The sequence below is a fragment of the Bufo bufo genome, chromosome 2, assembly GCF_905171765.1.
Source record: "Bufo bufo chromosome 2, aBufBuf1.1, whole genome shotgun sequence".
Lineage (NCBI taxonomy): Eukaryota > Metazoa > Chordata > Amphibia > Anura > Bufonidae > Bufo > Bufo bufo.
This window is the reverse complement of record NC_053390.1, coordinates 111802609-111824146: the sequence shown is the minus strand read 5'-3', so window position 1 is coordinate 111824146 and position 21538 is coordinate 111802609. Positions and strand designations below refer to the sequence as shown.

Sequence of the window (21538 nt, the reverse complement as noted above, 5' to 3'; positions counted from 1 at the left end):
ACCCCAGTTGCAGGACAGCACCTCCTGGGAGAAACTCACAGTCCTTCATCATCCAAGCAAAGATAAGTAACACTGATGGGCAGATGCTTTAGAAAGAAAAGCAAGGATTTAATACGGGAGGAAGATATATATATACCAAGGATTTAAGCCACCATTTAGGCATCCGGGCCTTGGGATTGAAACCAGACAGGAGTTCTAGAAAAGGACAGTGTACGCTATTTCTGAGGAAAGGTACAACCTGATTCTGAGTGCATTGTGGAATTACCCTCTGAGTATCTTGCATAATTACTACCTGCCATCGTGTGGAATAAAGCCTGCTTGTAAAGCTGTGATCTAAAGGACTGTGTTAACATCTGTATGTACAAAGTTGGACTGTTCAGTAAAGCAACGTTTGGTTCACTATACCATCTGTGTACCTCAGTTATTCCAACTATAAATCGGTGTGCCACCGTTACAGGCACTGGCGTCACAAATCCAACAGGGACCTTGCCCCAGGCACTAAAAATACCTGTAACATCCAGGGCACCTCATCCACCATCAGGCCTGGTCCCTACATACCGAGTGTGCCCCAGAGGAACTGTGTCTACCTCTCCTTCACTGCCGCATGCCTGCCCAGGGTTCTCCAATACAGTGAGCAACCCTCGATTGCCCATAACCGTGACCTCGCTTCGCTATACCCTGCAGGTCTGGCGTGTTGCACCTGTCCTCCGTTCGGCGCAGGGCCTGGACAGACACAGGGATGTCCACCCTTTCAGTAGCTCACACTCAGACAGCAGCAACTGACTGAGGCTCCTCTCACCCCCAGTCAGTCACTAGAGCCGCAGACATGGCTGACTGAGGGGGAGAGAAGCACCCTGGCTGCCCCCGCTCACCTTCCCCTCTTCTTCCCTCTCCTCCCCCTGTTTTTCCCTGGCAACGATGGGGGAGTGGCTTCACGGGGGCGGCCATGGTTATCGGTTATGCGCCGTGGCCGGTGAGGCCCGGCTTTCTTAGGTGAAGCCAGTGGCTACCCTATGAATGTAGGCAGGCTATTCTAGCTAAATGATAAAGTACATGGAGGATGTACTATACTATACTGGACTGTACTATTGGTTGCAGTTTGGGCACTCGGCCTCTGAACGGTTCGCCACCACTGATCTACTGGGCCAGCCTCCTTGCTCTCTACATCACTGACTTCCTAGCAGTCAGAAATCTATTATTAAAAGTATATATGGCAGGTAATCTCCATTCATGTAATTGCTACTCAAGCAATTCCCTGATACAGTCTTCACAGACGACTGTACTCTGTGCCCATAAACCGAGGATCTAGATAATATGAGAACTGTGGCCTCAGAGTGGAAATCCTTACTGGAGTACAAGCTAGAACTGCAACTCTGAGCAGTAATGCTGTCAGCTTCCCTTATCAAAGATGGCGGCTGTAGCTTCCTGTGTGGGAGGGGCTGCAATCTTCCGGGAAGAGAAGGGGCAGATAGAGTTGTGTAGAGGAGGAAGGCAGCTTCTGGCAGTGTGAATGGAGGGAAAAGTAAAAGTGAAGCCGCAGCTTCTATCATCCAGACTCAGTTAAGTGATCTAATTAATGGCGGGCGCTACCATGTAGAGCAGAAGAGGGGGGAGTCCATTATGTGACTGACAAGGCTGTGTATACTGCAGAGATGCCCAGACTTGTCCTGCTGTCTCTGTGTATTGTCAGTTTGGCAGGTGCTTTATACCAGCGCTTTGCAAGCTGGGACCCTCCAGTTGTTGAGAAACTACAACTCCCAGCATTCCCTAAGCTGCAAATGTCAGTGCATGCTGGGACTTGTAGTTTCACATCAGCTGAAGGGAGGCAGGTTGCAGCCACTGATACTTTATTGTTATCTGTGTATGAAGGACACTAAATTGCAGCTGTGGAGCATCACAGACTTAGGGCTCGTTCACACAAACGTATTTTGCGTTCCGTATACAGGCCGTTTTCTGCGTTCCACATTCGTTGCTCCGTTCCGTGGCCCCGCAAAAATTATGAGTCCTGTCCTATTCTTGTCCATTTTGCAGACAAGAATAGGCATTTCTTTAATGGGTCTCCTGTTCCATTCCTCAAATTGCGGAAGGCACGCGGGCGGCATCCGTTTTTTGTGGATCCGCAATTTGCGGACCGCAAAAAACGGCACAGTCGTGTGAACAAGCCCTTAGGGCCCATGCACACGACAGTTGTTTTGCGGTACGTTTTTCACGGATCCGTTGTTCTGTATCTGAGTTTTTTTTTAAATCTGATTTAAGTCCTCTTCCGTTCCGTTATTCCACAAAACATCCACATGGTTTCCATATTTGATCCGTTTTTTTTACGGATCGGAAACAATAACTTATTAATCACCAAACACATGAGCAATATGGGCTGGGCATAGCATTTCTACAGTATGGATCCGTAAAATACAAATGACATACAGATGTGTTCCGTGTGCGTTCCGTATTTTTTGCGTACCCATGGACTTGAATGGCGCCTCGGACCGTGATTTGCAGACCATAATAGGACATGCACTACTTCTTTGCGGAACGGCCATGCGGACAAACGGAAACGGAATGCACACGGAGTAACTTCTGTATTTTCTACAGCCCCATTGAAGTGAATGGTTCCGCATACGGTCCGCCAAAAAAATGGAATGGAAGCGGATAGAAAAAACGTTTGTGTGCATGAGCCCTTAGGCTGCTTTCACACTAGCGTTTTTGCAGATCTGTCCTGGATCTGCAGAAACGCTTCCGTTACAATAATACAACCGCATGCATCCGTCATGAACGGATCCGGTTTTATTATGTCATCTATAGCGTTTTTCTGTCCGCAATCTGACACACAATGTAAGTCAATGGGGCACGGATCCATTTTTTATTGTGTCTGAGAAAACGGATCCGTCCCCATTGACTTACATTGTGTGTCAGAACGGATCCGTCTTGGTCCGCACCACATTGCGGACAGAATAACGCTGCTTGCAGCGTTATTCTGTCCGTGATGGGGACTCAACCAAACAGAACGGAATGCATTCTGGTGCACTCCGTTTCGTTCAGTTTTGTCCCCATTGACAATGAATGGGGACAAAACTGAAGCGTTTTCTTCCAGTATTGAGACCCTATGACTAATTTCATACTTTCATTGTGAATTCCGGTATTGCGATCAGGCAGAGGATCTCAATACCGGAATTAAACGGATCCGTTCTGATTTTGCACATCAGGATTCATCCGTTCCATTAGGGTGCGGTTGTGTGAAATCAAAACGGGAAAAAAAAGGATCCGTCACTGAATACATTGAAAGTCAAAGGGGCTCTTTCACACGAGCGGATGCCGTGGGTGGAATTCGCTGCGTGAAAGGATGCCAAGCCCCGTTCCGGACAGCAGAGACATGACTGATCATGCTCCGTGCCTCTCTGTGATCTTTTTACTACAAAATCACGGTGACAGCTTTATCTTACTGTAATTTTCTAGTAAAAAGGTCACAGAGAGGCACGGAGCATTATCAGTCGTGTCTCTGCTGTCCGGAGCGGGGATTGGCATTCTTTCACGCAGCGGATTCCACGCACGGGATCCAGTCGTGTGAAAAAGCCCAAAGCGTGACGGATCAGTTTTTTTTTTCAATAGCCAGAAAATTGCCGCCGTCAAAAAATAGGACATGTTGTATTTTGGGCCGTTTTAACGAACGAGGCGGACACCATTCAACGGGACCGCTTTTAACGGCCGCTTAGACAGGAGTGCACCCATCTAGCGGCTGTTAATAACGGGTACACTAGTGCAATATGGTCTTTTGGGGGTTGAGTAAAAAAAATTCCTCATCCACTTGCGCAAGCACAGGCAGTCGCTCCTCTCTTGATTGTGAAGGACCTGCACTCAGCGTGAAGGCCTAAGCCCTCTTCACACGAACGATACGGATTGTGTTGGGATCTGTTCAGGAAAAAACGCATGGTTTTGCACGCAAGTTCAGTCAGTCTTGTCCGCCATTGATTCAGTGTTTACGTTTTTTCCACGCAGGTGCAGTCAGTTTTTGATGCGTTTTTCACACATGTGAAAAACCCCCCGAAGAATAACAATCTGCATCCCCTAGTAACCGTCAGTGAAAAACACATTGCATCCGAATGCAATCCGTTTTTCACTGAAGCCCCATTCACTTCTATGGAGCCAGAGCTGCGTGAAAAATGCAAAATATAGTACATGCTGCGATTTTATATTTAAATTTTTTTTATGAACACCGATCCATTGAAATCAATGGGTCAGGATTCAGTCCGGATGCTATGCGTTTACTTTACGCATCGCACCCTGACAGAAAACTCGCTCATGTGAAAGAGGCCTAAGGCTGGGTTCACAGATATCTACCAATCCAGTGGAAAAATCTGCTGCGTTTCTCCAGGAAAAAATGCAACACAAACATCTGTATTAGGCCTCATGCACACGATTGTTGTTCTGGTCCGCAAAAACTGCAGCTCGGGTGTGGACCCATTCACTTCAATGGGGCCACAAAAGATGCGGACAGCATTCTGTGTGCTGTCCGCATCCGTTGCTCCATTCCGTGGCCCCGCAAAAAAAATATAACACGTCCTATTCTTGTCCGTTTTGCGGACAAGAATAGGCATTTCAACAATGGGCTGCCTGTTCCGTAATGCAAATTGCGGAAGGCACATGGGCGGCTTCCGTGTTTTGCGGATCTGCAATTTGCGGACCGCAAAAAACGGAATGGTCGTGTGCACGAGGCCTTAGGGGGAGTTCACATCACCGTTATTTTTCCATTCTTCAGACCCATCAGAAAATAAAAATGAAGGAAAAAAATGGATCCTGAGCATCAGTTATGCACATTTGGCTGATCTATTATTTCAGATGGAAAAACTAAGTCCTGCAGGATTTCTGATGGAAATGGCTTAGGCCTCATGCACACGACCGTTTTTTTTTAAGGTCCGCAAAAACGGGGTCCGTAGGTCCGTGATCCGTGACCGTTTTTTCGTCCGTGGGTCTTCCTTGATTTTTGGAGGATCCACGGACATGAAAAAAAAGTAGTTTTGGTGTCCGCCTGGCCGTGCGGAGCCAAACGGATCCGTCCTGAATTACAATGCAAGTCAATGGGGATCCGTTTGACATTGACACAATATGATGCAATTGCAAACGGATCCGTCCCCATTGACTTTCAATGTAAAGTCAGGAGTCCCTTTTATACCATCGGATCAGAGTTTTCTCCAATCCGATGGTATATTTTAACTTGAAGCGTCCCCATCACCATGGGAACGCCTCTATGTTAGAATATACCATCGGATTTGAGTTAGATCGTGAAACTCAGATCCGACAGTATATTCTAACACAGAGGCGTTCCCATGGTGATGCTTCAGGTTAGAGTATACTAAAAGAACTGTGTACATGACTGCCCCCTGCTGCCTGGCAGGTGCTGCCAGGCAGCAGGGGGCAGACCCCCCCCCTCCCCCCCCTCTATTTAACTCATTGGTGGCCAGTGCGGCCCCCCCTCCCTCCTCTGTATTTAACTCATTGGTGGCCAGTGCGGCCGGCCCCCCCTCCCTCCCCTGTAGTACTGTAGATTCATTGGTGGCCAGTGGGCCCCCCTCCCTCCCCCTCCTAATTAAAATCTCCCCCCCTATCATTGGTGGCAGTAGAGAGTACCGATCGGAGTCCCAGTTTAATTGCTGGGGCTCCGATCGGTAACCATGGCAACCAGGATGCTACTGCAGTCCTGGTTGCCATGGTTACTTAGCAATTTTTAGAAGCATTATACTTACCTGAAGAGCTGCGATGTCTGTGACCGGCCGGGCGCTCCTCATACTGGTAAGTGATAGGTCTGTGCGGCGCATTGCTTATAGCACAGACCTGTCACTTACCATTAGGAGGAGCGCCACCAATCTTAGAGATCTGCCACCAATGTCTGAGGTGACTCAACCCCTTTAATAAATAAATTCTATTTACCTCAAAATGATGCCATAAAAGTGCAGCTCATCCCACAGAAAGCAGGCCCTCATGCAGCTATATGACGGGAGAAATAAGGCTCTTAGAATGCGATGAGGAAAATCTCAGCCATTTCGAGAATTGGTGGGAGAGCTCATGGTTGGCTGCCCCTCCATTCATTCAGGGGACCCTTGTTCTTGTGATTGATCAATTGGGGTCCCAGCGGTCGGTCCCACCAAACAGAAACTTATCCCCTATCCTGTGGATAGAGGATAAGTTCATTCCTTGCGACAACCTCTTTAGAGGAGTTGTCTGACAATTTTTAACCCCTTCAGGACACTGGGTTTTTCCTTTTTTGTGTTTTCATGTTTTTACTCTCTGCCTTCCCGGAGCCATAACTTTTTTGTTTTTCTGTTCACATAGCCGTATGAGGGCTTGTTTTTTTGCAGAAGTTGTACATTCTAATGGCACCATTTAATATAGCATATGATATAGTGGGAAGCTGGGAAAAAATTCTAAATGGAGTGGATTAAAACTGACCTGTTACCTTCATTCTCTCAGAGTCAGTACGATTACAGTGATACCAAATTTATATAATTTTTCTTGTTTTAATTAAAAAAAAAAAATAATAATAATTTGAAAAAAATATTTTATTCTTTGCATCGCCATATCCTGACTCCCATAACTTTTTAGAGTTTCTGCGTGAGGGTTCATTGATCTGTCGTTTTTATCGATACCATTTTGGAATGTGTATGAGCTTTTTTTGTTCACTTTTTATTCTTGTTTCTGAGGGGAAGAGAAACAATTGTAAAATCAGACATTTTAAATAAAAAATTTTTTTTCATTTCTGCGTCAACCATAGGGGATTTATACACTTATGCATTTATATTTTGAGAATTTTTATATATTTTAAAGATATTTTTTTTAATTCCTAGGGGACTTGAACATGCTAGATTGTTTGTTTGTCCCATAGACGGCAATGAATTACCATTGCAGCCAATGGGAGTCCCGTTACTGTGACAGGGCTCCATAACAACCATTAGGCCCCTTTCACACGCGAGTTTTCCGCTCGGGTGCAATGTGTGAGGTAAACACATTGCACCCGCAATGAATCCGGACCCATTCATTTCTATGGGGCTGTGCACATGAGCGGTGATTTTCACACATCACTTTTGCGTTGCGTGAAAATCACAGCATGCTCTATATTCTGCGTTTTTCATACAACGCAGGCCCCATAGAAGTAAATTGGGCTGCATGAAAATCGCAAGCAAGTGCTCTGCGATTTTAACGCATGGTTGCTAGGTGACTATCGGGATGGGGACCCGATCTTTATTATTTTCCCTCATAACAGGGATAGAGGGGTTAAAAAAAATTATTAAAAAAATATTAAACTCACCTCATCCACTTATTCGCGCTGCCCGGCTCATCTTCATTCTTCATCTTTAAGGACCTGGGAGGAAAAGGACCTTTGGTGACGTCACTGCGCTCATCACATGCTCCATCACCATAGTGATGGACCATGTGATGAGTGCGGAGCCATCACATGGCCCATCACCATTGTGATGGACCATGTGATTAGCACAGTGACGTCACCAAAGGTCCTTTTCCTCCCAGGTCCTTAAAGACGAAGAATGAAGATGAGCCGGGCAGCGCGAACAAGTGGATGAGGTGAGTTTTATATTTTTATTTTTAACCCCTCCATCCCTAATTTACTTAGCATTCTGTATTAAGAATGCTATTATTTTCCCTTATAACCATGTTACAAGGGAAAATAATAAAATTTACACAACACCTAACCCGAACTTCTGTGAAGGGGTTCGGGTCTGGGTACCAAACATGCCGTTTTTTCTCACGCTCGTGCAAAAAGCATTAAAACGCTTTGCACTCGCGCGGAAAAATCGCGCATTTTCCTGCGACACACCCACATACTGCCCGGCCCTCACACGCGACGCCCGTGTGAAAGGGGCCTTACTGTGGTAGCCTTGGATCCTTCAGAGAGACCGAGGCTACCACAGCAAATAAAGGGCTTCCCTGATCTCAGCGCGGGGAAGCCATTCTGGACCCGTGAGCACCCGTGCTTGCAAGAAAAACCGTCTCAGACACTGTGGTCACAATTGAGCGGTTAAATGTCAGCGATAACGCCAATAACATACATTAGCCCTGGGTGTCAGCTATTTAAAACAGCAGAAAACCAGCTGCTATGACGGTGTTTGCGCTTTGGAGAGGTGTCATCTTTGAAGATTCGACTTCCTCCATACATGTATGGTAGCGGTCAGGAAGCGGTTAAAATTGTCAGTGTCGCAGACATGTTTAAAAAAGAAAAAAAACTTATCTGCTAAAGGTCCCTCCCTTCCAGAGTAAGCGGTGATGTCACTCCTATCATTCATGTGACTGCTCAGCCACTCCCTGACATCATCGTTTATGTGCCCTTGACTGCTGAGGCCAGTGATTGGCTGAGCAGTCATGTGAACAATTGACATGACATCATCTGCCTTGACATGGCTGTTTTCATTTCAGGTCAGTCAGGGAGGGGGCCAACGCTTTTATAAACCTATCTGTTCCCCTGACAATTTTAAAAACTGTTAGGCCTCCTGCACACGACCGTTTTTTTTCTTCCGTTTACGGGCCGTTTTTTGCGCTCCGTATACGGAACCATTCATTTCAATGGTTCCGCTAAAAAAGGAATGTACTCCGTTATGCATTACGTTTCCGTTTTTCCATTCCGTTGAAAGATAGAACATGTCCTATTATTGCCCGCAAATCACGTTCCGTGGCTCCATTTAAGTCAATAGGTACGCAAAAAAAAGGAACACATACAGAAATGCATCCGTATGTCTTCCGTATCCGTTCTGTTTTTTGCGGAACCATCTATTGAAAATTTTATGCCCAGCCCAATTTTTTCTATGTAATTACTGTATACTGTATATGCCAAACGGAACAGAAACGGAAACTCAACAGATCCATGAAAAACGGACCGCAAAAACACTGAAAAAACCATACGGTCGTGTGAAAGAGGCCTTAGACAACCCCTTGAAATGATCAGTAACTTCTTACACAACTTTCCATATTCCATAAATCAATAGTACAAAGAACCTCAAGAAACAGTTGTAAAATATGTCTTATCAGTGAAGAATGTCTTGTTCTCAGGTTATCAGCTGTTTACCTCCCCCACCTTGCTAAGTGCTTTTCCCTCTGAAAAATGCCTTAAAGGGAATGTCTCACTTCAGCAAATGGCATTTATTATGTAGAGAAAGTTACTACAAGGCACTTATTAATGTATTATGATTGCCCATATTGCTTCCTTTGCGGGCACATTTTCCATCACATTATACACTGCTCATATCCAGGGGTTACCACCACCGCTGAGGTGCAGATACGAGGTAGCCGGAAGGGAGCTGCCGCTCATGCGTGCCTATGTGCACTCCCACGGTCCAGGCAACCAGAGAGGCCAGCTCCTTTTCCTATAGTGTGTAAGCACGGCCACTGCTGCTGGATTGCAGGTCGTAAGCCCTGGATATGAACAGTGTATTATTCAATGGAAAAATGACACAAGCCAGCAAAGGAGGCATTATGGACAATCACAATACATTAGTACGTGCCTTGTAGTAACTTTTCATGATAAATGCTATTTGCTGAAGTGAGAGAACCCTCTTTAAACTGGTCCAGGGCAGGAGCAGTTCACTGAAGGATCAGATTACACATGTCAAGACAAGTCTATGGAGAGAGGAGGGAGGAGTAAGCACAAACAGAGTGAAACAGACTGCTGCAGCAACGTAGGGAGTTTATATCTCAGCACAAGTGCTTTATACACAACCATATAGGTCAGTACTTCTCTGTAATGTTCTCCATGATCCTGGGGCTGCTTCTCTGTGAGTAAGAGGTTAGAAGCAGATTCTCCTCTAGTTTCTATGTGCACTGAATGGCAGCTAGTCTCCACCCATCGGATCTAGGAGAACTAAAACTAGACTCATCCACAGGGGAAAACGACTAAAAGAATGCCAGATAGAAGTCATAAAGTGATCAGAAATAGTGTTATTCCTCATGTAGAAGGATAAGGGAGTGATTCTACATGAAAGCTGGTTGATGGACACTGGACTATATTTTGAATCCATACCTCTGGATATTATATTATTTGCATTGTTTACTGCAGTGGTCCCCATCTTCAGTACTGTTGCCTTTTTCAATATATGATGATGTTACATACTTACTTACCCTCACTACTACTTTTATGCATACCCATAATTGAATATTTGTTCATTTTATCTTTTTTTTTTTTCTGACCTTGAGACACCTTGGTATTCTTGTTTATATGAATTATATTCATTATCCTCATGTATATTATAATTGTGTATTTTCTCAAGGTACGTTCCCTTTCTGCGGCAGCTTTTGCCCTGTAACTGCCACAACTTCTAAAAGAACATAAGACTGGTGACAGTTAAAGATTTAAACTGAGCGCGAGCGGCCGCCTCACTGGGGTGGACAAGAAAAAGGGAAAAGAACCAACAGCAGATATACAGATACGCTTTATTGAATAGCTCAGTGGCTACACTAAATTTGAAATTACATGCAATTACCAAACTATTCAGATTCATGTGCTGGTTTGAGAAATGTTGAATATTTTTTTGCGGTTCAACCCCTTTAAACCAAGCATTGTGCCTGGTAGGTTTGCATAAAATGAGCCCTGTATTGCAGCAAATAGATGGTCTATAGCAGGGGTACGCAACTGGCGGACTGCGGTCCGAATCCGGACTCGGTTGCCAGCTGTCTGGACCCCTACACAGTGGCGTGCTAAGTGGAGGGCGGTCTGCCCCTGGTGCTGGCTCTCACAGGGTGCCAGAGCCTAGAAGCGATGAGCGCTTCCATCAATACAGATGGAAGCGCTCACTGCTGGAGCGCAGGGAGCTGTAGTCCTGTCACTCACCGCTCTGCTCCCCGCGCTTCTCCCCCTCCTTCAGGCCAGCGGCGCTCTGAATGGTGAAGCAGGAAGACTTCTCCCTGCTCCACCATTCAGCCTGCAGGCACGGATCGCGCTGCCGACCTGTGTGGGTGGAGCCTGCAGCCCAGAAATCTGCATAATCTCCGCCCACACAGTGCTGCAGCGCGATCTGTTTCTGCAGGGGTGAGAGGACTGTGAGCTTCAGGAACGGGACAAGGTGAGTAGTTATTGAGTTTTTGGGCATTTGTACTCTGCAGGGGTCACAATGGGCATTTGTACTCTGGAGGGGTCACAATGGGCATTTGTACTCTGGAGGGGTCACAATGGGCATTTGTACTCTGGAGGGGTCACAATGGGCATTTGTACTCTGGAGGGGTCACAATGGGCATTTGTACTCTGGAGGGGTCACAATGGGCATTTGTACTCTGGAGGGGTCACAATGGGCATTTGTACTCTGGAGGGGTCACAATGGGCATTTGTACTCTGGAGGGGTCACAATGGGCATTTGTACTCTGGAGGGGTCACAATGGGCATTTGTACTCTGGAGGGGTCACAATGGGCATTTGTACTCTGGAGGGGTCACAATGGGCATTTGTACTCTGGAGGGGTCACAATGGGCATTTGTACTCTGGAGGGGTCACAATGGGCATTTGTACTCTGGAGGGGTCACAATGGGCATTTGTACTCTGGAGGGGTCACAATGGGCATTTGTACTCTGGAGGGGTCACAATGGGCATTTGTACTCTGGAGGGGTCACAATGGGCATTTGTACTCTGGAGGGGTCACAATGGGCATTTGTACTCTGGAGGGGTCACAATGGGCATTTGTACTCTGGAGGGGTCACAATGGGCATTTGTACTCTGGAGGGGTCACAATGGGCATTTGTACTCTGGAGGGGTCACAATGGGCATTTGTACTCTGGAGGGGTCACAATGGGCATTTGTACTCTGGAGGGGTCACAATGGGCATTTGTACTCTGGAGGGGTCACATTGGGCATTTGTACTCTGGAGGGGTCACAATGGGCATTTGTACTCTGGAGGGGTCACAATGGGCATTTGTACTCTGGAGGGGTCACAATGGGCATTTGTACTCTGGAGGGGTCACAATGGGCATTTGTACTCTGGAGGGGGCACAATGGGCATTTGTACTCTGGAGGGGGCACAATGGGCATTTGTACTCTGGAGGGGGCACAATGGGCATTTGTACTCTGGAGGGGGCACAATGGGCATTTGTACTCTGGAGGGGGCACAGAGGGCATTTGTACTCTGGAGGGGGCACAGAGGGCATTTGTACTCTGGAGGGGGCACAGAGGGCATTTGTACTCTGGAGGGGGCACAGAGGGCATTTGTACTCTGGAGGGGGCACAGAGGGCATTAGTACTCTGGAGGGGGCACAGAGGGCATTAGTACTCTGGAGGGGGCACAGAGGGCATTAGTACTCTGGAGGGGGCACAGAGGGCATTAGTACTCTGGAGGGGGCACAGTGGGCATTTGTACTCTGGAGGGGGCACAGAGGGCATTAGTACTCTGGAGGGGGCACAGAGGGCATTAGTACTCTGGAGGGGGCACAGAGGGCATTAGTACTCTGGAGGGGGCACAGAGGGCATTAGTACTCTGGAGGGGGCACAGAGGGCATTAGTACTCTGGAGGGGGCACAGAGGGCATTAGTACTCTGGAGGGGGCACAGAGGGCATTACTACTATTAACAGGGCACAATGGGCATTTCTACTATGGAGGGGGCATAGAGAGCATTATTACTGTGAAGGTGGTACAATGGGCATTACTACTATAAAGGGGGATTATTACTGTGAAGGGGGCACAATGGGGATTATTACTGGGAAGGGGGCACAATGGGGATTATTACTGGGAAGGGGGCACAATGGGGATTATTACTGGGAAGGGGGCACAATTGGGATTATTACTGGGAAAGGGGCACAGTGGGGATTATTACTGGGAAGGGGGCACAGTGGGGATTATTACTGGGAAGGGGGCACAAAGAGGGCATTCATACTCTGTGGGGAGGAACTAAGGAGGCATCACAATGTGTGAGGGGCACTAAGGAACATCATAATGTATGGGGGCAACAAGGGATCACCCTGCTGTGAGAGTGCACTTAGGGGTATCATACTCTGTGGAACACTAAAGGGGTATCATACTGTCTAAGGGGCATTATTATTGTTAGGGGGCACTGAAAGGACATTCTTACTGTTTGGTCAGCAGAAAGGAGATTAGTTGGGCTTGGAGGTGTGGATTATTGTAAAGAAAAAAATAATGCAGTGCTACACGCCAATGGTGTTGTCCCTCCTTATGTATTTTTTTTGTTTTGCAGCTCGGACCTTCATCCTACAGCAGACTCAGGTATGTGGACCTTTACAAAAGGTACTTGAGTACCCCTGGTCTATAGTATTACTTTTTTACTAGGTTTAGGTAATCGGAGCACTGAGGGGCTGGCCTAGCCCCTCAGAGCACTGCTTTAACTCCTCATCTCCTCTGTCACCTCTCCCACTGATTGACAGGGCGAGAGATCCTCACCGTTTAGATGCCTGGTCCTGAAATGCATCCTCTGGCTCTTACAGAGCCAGCACATGCATCCTGGTCTTGCTCAGCCAATGGCTGGCTACCTAGGGGTACTTAAGGCACCTTCCCCTGGGTTTGATCCTTCGTTGCCTGATCTCTGTGCTGACTTTGAGCTGCCTGCCCGGACTGTTTATTGGATCGCACAAACTGTGCCTGCACTGACCTAAACTATGGTTTCGCCTGATCGCTCAGTGCTCTGCATTAGGGATGAGCGAAGTGAGCTTTGGATTCTAGATCCAAAGTCGCTTCGCTCAAAACTTCGGTTTAATGCTGTACGGAAATCCATCTCTGTGCAGCATTAAAATGTACGGCCTCTGACGAGGCGAAGTTAGTTATTCCCGAAATCTCTTGAGACTTCGGTATTTTATTTTTAAACTGAAAAACTATTTTAAAACTTGGATCCGAACTTGGCTTCGTTTCCAAGGTACCAGTCAGAACTGAAGCCGCGTTTTAAAATTTTTCTTGTTTAGTTTAAAAATCAAATAGCGAAGTTATTAACCAGGTCTCGCGAGACTTCGGGAATAACTGACTTCGCTTAGTCGGAGGCCGTACATTTTAATGCTGTGCGGAGACGGATCTCCGTACAACATTAAACCAAAGTTTTGAGCGAAGCGACTTTGGATTTAGGATCCGAAGCTCGCTTCGCTCATCCCTACTCTGCATCACTGTCTTGACCACCGTGGGCCAGCAGTCTCTTGAACAAAGACTACTCCAAGAAGTAGTGGCCTGGCGGTTTCCCTGTAGCAGAGTCCAGATCCCTGTACAGGAGTTAAAGGGTAAAGACCAGGAGAGCTACTCCAATAATGCTCTTAGAGTAGCCCCAAGCCAAATCTGTCCAAGTGACACAGCAGATCCACATTTGCTTCGTAACAATTTCAAGATCTGCTTCCAAGCCTCATAGATGGGCAAGTGTAAATGTCTAAACCTAAGATAGCTGTAGGATGAACACTTATTCTGTGAACAGCTTTTCCTATTGACTCTTCCATACACATGGACACTTGACTGGGTTGATCGTTAATTCGGTGACTAGAGGGGGGGGGGGGGGGACAAGCCGCTCAATCCCGTGAATTTCAACACTCTTGATCTTTCTTTTGTCCTACATTTGCCTTTGGGTAAGATTTGGTATACTCCCATACACACATACTCTGCCAACTGTGGGGTTTCGCTCTGGTAGATAGGGTAGGCCGGCGCAGTACAGAGGCAAAATACAAGTTCTTAACTCCAAACGTCAGTGTTTATTCACACTTGAGGCAATTGCACAAAACAGCACGTAACTTTGCAGTCTTGGTGTTAATTCACACACAATGGAAAGTGCATATAACACCAGTCACCTTGCTGGCAGTTCTGCCCCCAGTAGTCCACAGCAGGCTTTAGGGGGCCTGTTTCCCCAGCATGCGGCTCTCAGCCCTCCAGCACGGAACAAAGCCTCAGATACCAAAAACAGAGACATCTCTGCTGAGCCCAGCTGCCTATTTAAGGACAGCCAGGTGCTGCCAAAACCCGGACTGGCACTTAAATTCCGGTCCGGTATTTGACCTCACCTGGCTGGAAACCAGCCCAGCTGCACATGCTGGGAGGAAAATGCCTGCCTTGCCAGACACAACTCCTCACTGTGCACACAACTTGCATGTAATGTATATGGCACCTTCATGTTCCGTACAGATTACATTCAGGAGATCTGCTTTCCTGTAGATTTTGAGGATTAGATTTAGACATAAGTGAAAGGTAAAAGATTACCAAAGGATGCAACCGTATAACAGCTGTGCCTCAAGTGACCGCCATCACCATACATTGCTAGTTTACGGTACATACAGCTGGCGCTCCTATCCAAATCTCTGGCTCTGCTCCTCTTACATTATGTGACCGAAGCATCATTGTGCCTATCCTCACTTCTCAGGGCCTCACAGGTCAACATTGTGATCTGCACCTTCTGGGTATCGTTCAAGATACAATCATACCTTGAAGGGATTGTCTTGCCTTATTAAAAATCGTATGGCCCGCAGGACTGTGTTTTAAAATACTAAAAACAAACTCTCCTTTCAAAACGCCCTCCATTCCAGCTCCATGGTTCCCAGCAATTAGCATTGAACCGTAAGGAAGGAGGAGCTGTTCTTGGTCATGAAACCGCTGCAGCCGTTCAGTGGTCACGTGTGCAAGAACGGCACATCACTCTCAAATGTTGCCGTCATTTTAGTCAGTTTATTTTTAAACACAATCCTTCCGGCCAATAATTTTTAAATTGGAATGGACAACCCCTTTAATTACTTTTTATGCAAAGAAGGGGCATTTCTCTTTTTTTGGATAACAGGAAAGAGTAACACGGTAGTTTGGAGTGGTTATTTGCTTTTTAGTAAATGGATGGTCTGAAACTCTTGAATTTTAAGTTGACCATTAATCTTCTAGAACTATTGATGGGCATAATGTGTATTAAAAATTACTACTAAATACTAAATGAGCACTTCCAGTTTCAGCTAATATTGACATCTGGTATGGTACTCATTGCTATGGTAATATTCTGAAGGTTAAAGGGCATCTGTCAGCCGATTTGTACCTATTACATGTGCGCTCGGCAGCTGAAGGGATCTGTGTTGGTCCCATGTTCATGTGTCCGCGTTGCTGAGAAATGATGTTTTAATATATGCAAATGATCCTCTAGGTACAAATCTGTTGACAGATTTTTGTTTAAAAAAAAAAAAAATGGATTTCTTATTTCACTCCTGTGTCAAGATAAGGTGCGGAATTAATTTATACTTTAAAATGAGGGGGGGGGGGGGGGGGGGGGGGTACTTTTACACTCATCGCTATCCCCTGCTGAATACTCTGTATGAAGACGAACAGGGGAAGGAATTCACTGTTGCTCTCAGGACATGTTGGAGGAGTGATTGTCACTTGTATTGATATATGTGACAGTTGTCCCAGAGAGAACCGCTTGGCAGCAGCAGTGCACAGCGCTGAAGCTGGTGATGTGTAGGATGTGCCCCAAAACCCCTTCATCAGACACAGACACATTTCGGACATGATGTAGTCTGTCCCATCCAAAACATCTTGGGCACCATTTACTTGTAGATCACTTTTAAGTTCCCCCCTCTCTGTCCGATAAGAGCCTCGGTCAGCCTCGGCGCGATCTGCTGTATCGCCAGGGTAGCATGTTTTTTGTTTTTTTTTGACCAGAGTTGGATCACTTTCATGGCTTTTTATCCTTCTGTTTGAGTTTCTGAGATAAACATTGTCATGTATTTTGATATATCATCTCATGCTCCAAAAAAGCCTCCAAGGCCAAAATTCATGGAGTCAGGCAGAGCTCCTGTAGGAGTAGAGTCACTTTCCTGGCATTGAAACATAGGATATGTCTGTTTACTAAAACGCGTAGGGAAGCACTTACCACGAACGGATTGTTTAAATCTCCTGCTCAGGTTGGCTTTTCTTCAACTAGATATTTTATGGCTTTGTTTTTGTGTAGTGACTCAGGAATCCTATTTTTGTCATTTGTCTTTGGTTCCCATCTGTTATTTAGTGCCTAACCTTGTGTGCATTCTCCTTTACATGTCCATGGAACACTTGTAAGCTATTTCAGTAGATACCCGCTACAGTCCATTCTTGATCTGGTGTTCTGATCAGGGCCCGCTTTGAAGTTAAAGGGAAACGGTTTTGAAAACTGGAATCTTTCAATCCCTTAAAGGCAGTGTGCAAGAATGGGAAGGGGGGGGGGGGGGGGGGGGGAGGGTCGTCAGGCCCTACTACCCACTACCTGGGTGTTACAGAATAGCTCAGGCCAAGTAGGGACAATTAGAGTAAGACACCTGGCTCTGTGGTTTGGGACCCCCAAGTACTTTGTATCATTGAGGTGGTAAGACCGTTCCCTTTATTGAGGGTAGGTTTGCATGGAGGATTTTGGGCACAGGTTTCAGCATGGATTCGGTGCCAAAAATCGCTCTGAATCTGCTTTGAAACCACCTCCCATTGTTTGCAAGGGGAGGCAGCGCCACAGTTCATGGGTTTTTGCTACACGGTTCTTAAGACCGGGTGAAGAGTGTACAGGTCCATTCTTGACGTGGTTACCGTGTGGACCCCTCGCAAAGCTGCAGCTGGAGCATGCTCGCGGGTTAGCTACACACAATGGATCTAAACCAAGAGCGGGTCCACATAAAAACCCACCAAACCAAACCACGGCACTTTTTGCCGTGGGGTACGCGGAGGATTTTGTGGTGGGCAAAATTCTCCTTGTGATCCTACTCCTAAAGCACAAGCAGGCTCCATCTGTGGCTTTGCAAGGCTGGAGAGCCACGTCAAAAATTTATAAATTGCAAATTTCAAATCTGCACAGCTGGTTCATTTCCGCTGCAGAGCTGTTGGTGTTACTGTGCCATGCTGTGGATTTAACACCTGAAAATCCGCAGCGTCTGTCGTGTGAATGTGGGGAGGTTCCAGTACTGAATCAATTATCTCCTGGGGTCTTTTTTTCAACAGTGCTGTGTTGAAGGTTAGCCGAGAACTTTGTGACATAAGTCGTCTGACCTTAGGCTCTGTTCATATTTGCATTTGTGACAACCCTTCATTGGAAATTCTGTGAGATTGAGTGGGAAGAATAGTATTGCAGAATGCTGGACTCCACAACAGACCCCATGGACCTCATTTGAAGTCAGTGGGGGTCATTTACTATGACCCCCTACACCGGGATCTGGTGTTTACAAAGTCACAAACCATGATTTAGTGACTTTAAAAATGCCATTGCACCTAAATGTAGGTGCTGGTGGCATTTCTATGATGCTCTTGCCACTTTCCAAAAAGTGAGCAAATGACTGAAAACTATGCAGTTGATAGTTAGCATGGATTTTAGTAAGGTGCACACAGTGCTGGCTAATTGGTTTAATTTATGACTAGGTGAGAGACACATCATAAATTAAAGCGTACCTGAGTTTAAAAATAAATAAATAAAAATTGCCATATTGCCTGTGCTTTGTACAATCATAATTGTGAAGGAACATTTATGTTTGTTTCCCTAAAGTCTTGTTCAGCCATATTATTTCCTGTTTCTGTAACAGCGCTGTTCTCCTGCCTACCTCCACGGTCCTGGGCGTCGTGTTCAGTGGTGATCTGCTGCCTGTGCTTCCCTATTCACTGCTGCAGTCCTGGATTCTGTCCTTGCAGGTACTGTTTGTTCTGGGATCCACTCCACGGTTTCCTCTCAGCCCTGGCCACTGCATGCTTGCTGCTTCTTCCCTGCAGCACTTCCTTAAGGGCCGGCGCACGTCACTTTCTTAGATCATGTGACCTCGCTGACCAATCCTAGCCCTCCTGCATGTATATAAGTGGCTCAGCCCCCTTCCCAGATGCCTGAGTGTCAAGGTCCTTGTGTCCTACAAAGGTTGCTGATTTCTCTGCTTGTGTTCCTGTGTACCTGTTTTATCCATGCTTGCTTGCTTTGACTCTCCTGTTGCCGACCCAGACTGCCTGATCTGTGCCGCCTGCCCTGACCTATTGCTTGTTTGACTTCGCCTCTGCCTCATCCTTCGGTCTTGCACTGTTACTCCCGGTTACGACTCGGCCTGCTGACCACGTCTGTATCTATGATAGCTTGCTCTGGTACCCCCTGGTCCGCCTGGACCAGCTGCCTTGTGTGCCAATTCTTCTGAAGAGGTAGCGACCTGGTGTTCCTTTCGGGAAAGCCTATACCCACCATCAGGGGTACTCTGAAGAACGAGGGGTTCACTTACACAATGCCCTTAGAGGAGGTAGGACGCGTGCCACAGTGGGTTCACACCCGCTGGTTCATGACAGTTTCAGTTGCACAGCTAGATGCATTTTACTCAGAAGCAAGGGCGTATCCCTTCTGAGAAATCTGCCAGAGCTGATCTTCGGTTCTAGCAGTTGGCGGAGGTCCAGTGTTCAGACCTTACTGATCTAGCATTTATCACCTCTCCCAGGTAAATAATGTCTTTTTTTTCTGAGTCGTCATCTCCTATGGCTCACAAGGCTTTATAGGAGTCTGTCACGGGATGGCCCGGCTAGGATTCTTATGACTACAGTATTATTATACTGTTATTATGTAGGTGGAGATCAGATTAAAGGATATTATTAAGGCTGTGAGATACATGGAATATTAGGATGGAAATATATAGAATAGCGCCATTAAATGGATAATTCATACTGCGCTCAGTCTTGTTTCTCAAAGATTGCCTGATGCCTGTTAAAAACGTGATCGCATATGGCATGCCAAGGAATCAAGGTATGCACTGCTGCAATGTAGTAAATTTTTTTTTTTTGCCTTTTAGTAACTATTTGCATTCCCCATATCACAATAATTAGGGAGCATCTATTATGACTTTACCTTATGACTATTATCTATTACGCCTGCTAGAAGTTAAGAATAAAATGCAAGCAGTTGGCAGTGAAGGTCCAGATGGGTGTTATCAGCTGGTGTGTGTGTCACTGCACAGTCTGAGGCCTCTTGCACACAGCCGTTGTGGTTCCGTTCTTTGCATTGGGGACTGCAATTTGCGTTCCCCAATGCACGGGCAATGTCCATGCGTTGGCCGGGACGGATCCAGGCCCATTCAACTTGAATGGGTCCGTGATCCGTCCGTTCTGCAAAAAGAACAAGTTCTATTTTTTTTGCAGAACGGAAGCACGGATCGGAAGCACTCCGTGGGGTTCCGTTCCGTGCTTCAGCACCGCATCTCTGGATTTGTCGACCCATTCAAGTGAATGGGTCCACATCCGTGATGCGGAATGCACACGGCCGGTGCCCCGTGTATTGCGGAACCGCCGTATGCGGCCCACAATACGGCCACGGGAGCACAACAGTCGTGTGCAAAAGGCCTGACCCTATTCAACTAGTGATGCCAGTGTCAGACTGTGCAGGGACACCACCCTGCAACTGGTAACACCCATCTGGACCGTCATGGTAAACTGCTAACACTTCATTCATAACTTCTAGCAGGAATAGAGGAAGGAATGGCGCAACATGGAGGCATAAGGATAGATGCTCCAGAATTGTTATTACAAGGGGGATGCAAGTAGCTGTAAAAACAGGCATGTCAGGTAGTGTTGCGTGAACTTGTGTTTTTAAGTTCGACGTACAAGGTTCGGGTTATCTTAGAATTCTGTTATGGATTCCGCTGCCACGAACCATATAAGTTATGGTCCGTGGTAGCAGAATCCATAACGGAATTCTTAGATAACCTGAACCTTGTACGCCGAACTTGAAAACACAAGTTCGCTCAACACTAGTGAGAGGTCTTCTTGAGGGTACTTTCACACTAGCATTTTTGTTTTCCGGTATTGAGTTCCATCACAGAAGCTCAATACCGGAAAAAAACTGATCAGTTTTATCCTAATGCATTCTGAATGGAGAACATTCCGTTCAGGATGCATCAGTTCAGTCCCTTTTACGTTTTTTGGATGGAGAAAATACCGCAGCATGCTGCAGTTTTCTTTCCGGCCAAAAATCCTGAACACATGCCGGATCTGGCATTAATTTACATTGAAGTGTATTAGTGACAGATTCGGCATTAAGTGTTCCGGCAAAACGGATCTGGCTTTTCGGTCTGCGCATGCGCAGGCCTTTAAAAATGCAAAAAAATGTTTTTATACCGGATCCGTTTTTCCGGATGACACCGGAGAGACGGATCTGGTATTGCAATACATTTGTCAGACGGATCCGGATCCGTCTGACAAATGCCATCAGTTTTTGTCTGGATTGCCGGATCCGGCAGGCAGTTCCAGCGACGGAACTACCTGCCGGAATCCTCTACCGCAAGTGTGCAAGTACCCTTAGTCTCTCTGCACACACATAAAAACATCCCACATAAATTGTAATTGCTTATTGTGGTTTTTGATGCAGAATTTCTTTTTGTTAACAACCCTGTTGAAGTCTATGCGGAAAACCACTTTACATAAGGTGTGGCGTCACGCAAACAAGTGGCATCCTGTGGATTTTAAAATCTGCACGGGAGGTCATTTTCCACAGGTGCAAAACATGCAAAGTGTACGTGAGACTTGGCAGATCTCATTCACTTTGCTGGTATTGCACGTAAATCCGCATGGTAAAACCACACATAATCTGCAACGTATGCAGGTACCCTTAAAGGAGTTTTCTCACATCTCAGACAATGGGGGCACATCGCT

General features: G+C 46.4%; 1 protein-coding gene across 2 annotated transcripts in view; it reads left to right on the top strand.

Moving 5' to 3' along the window:
- The first annotated feature begins 1456 nt into the window (after positions 1-1456).
- The window catches only part of POLK (DNA polymerase kappa), a 70161-nt gene continuing 50079 nt past the window's right edge, over positions 1457-21538 (top strand). For both annotated transcript variants that reach the window (XM_040421425.1, XM_040421424.1), the window contains exon 1: positions 1457-1560. The gene's annotated coding sequence lies outside the window, so the exon portion shown is untranslated. The remainder of the gene's footprint in view (positions 1561-21538) is intronic.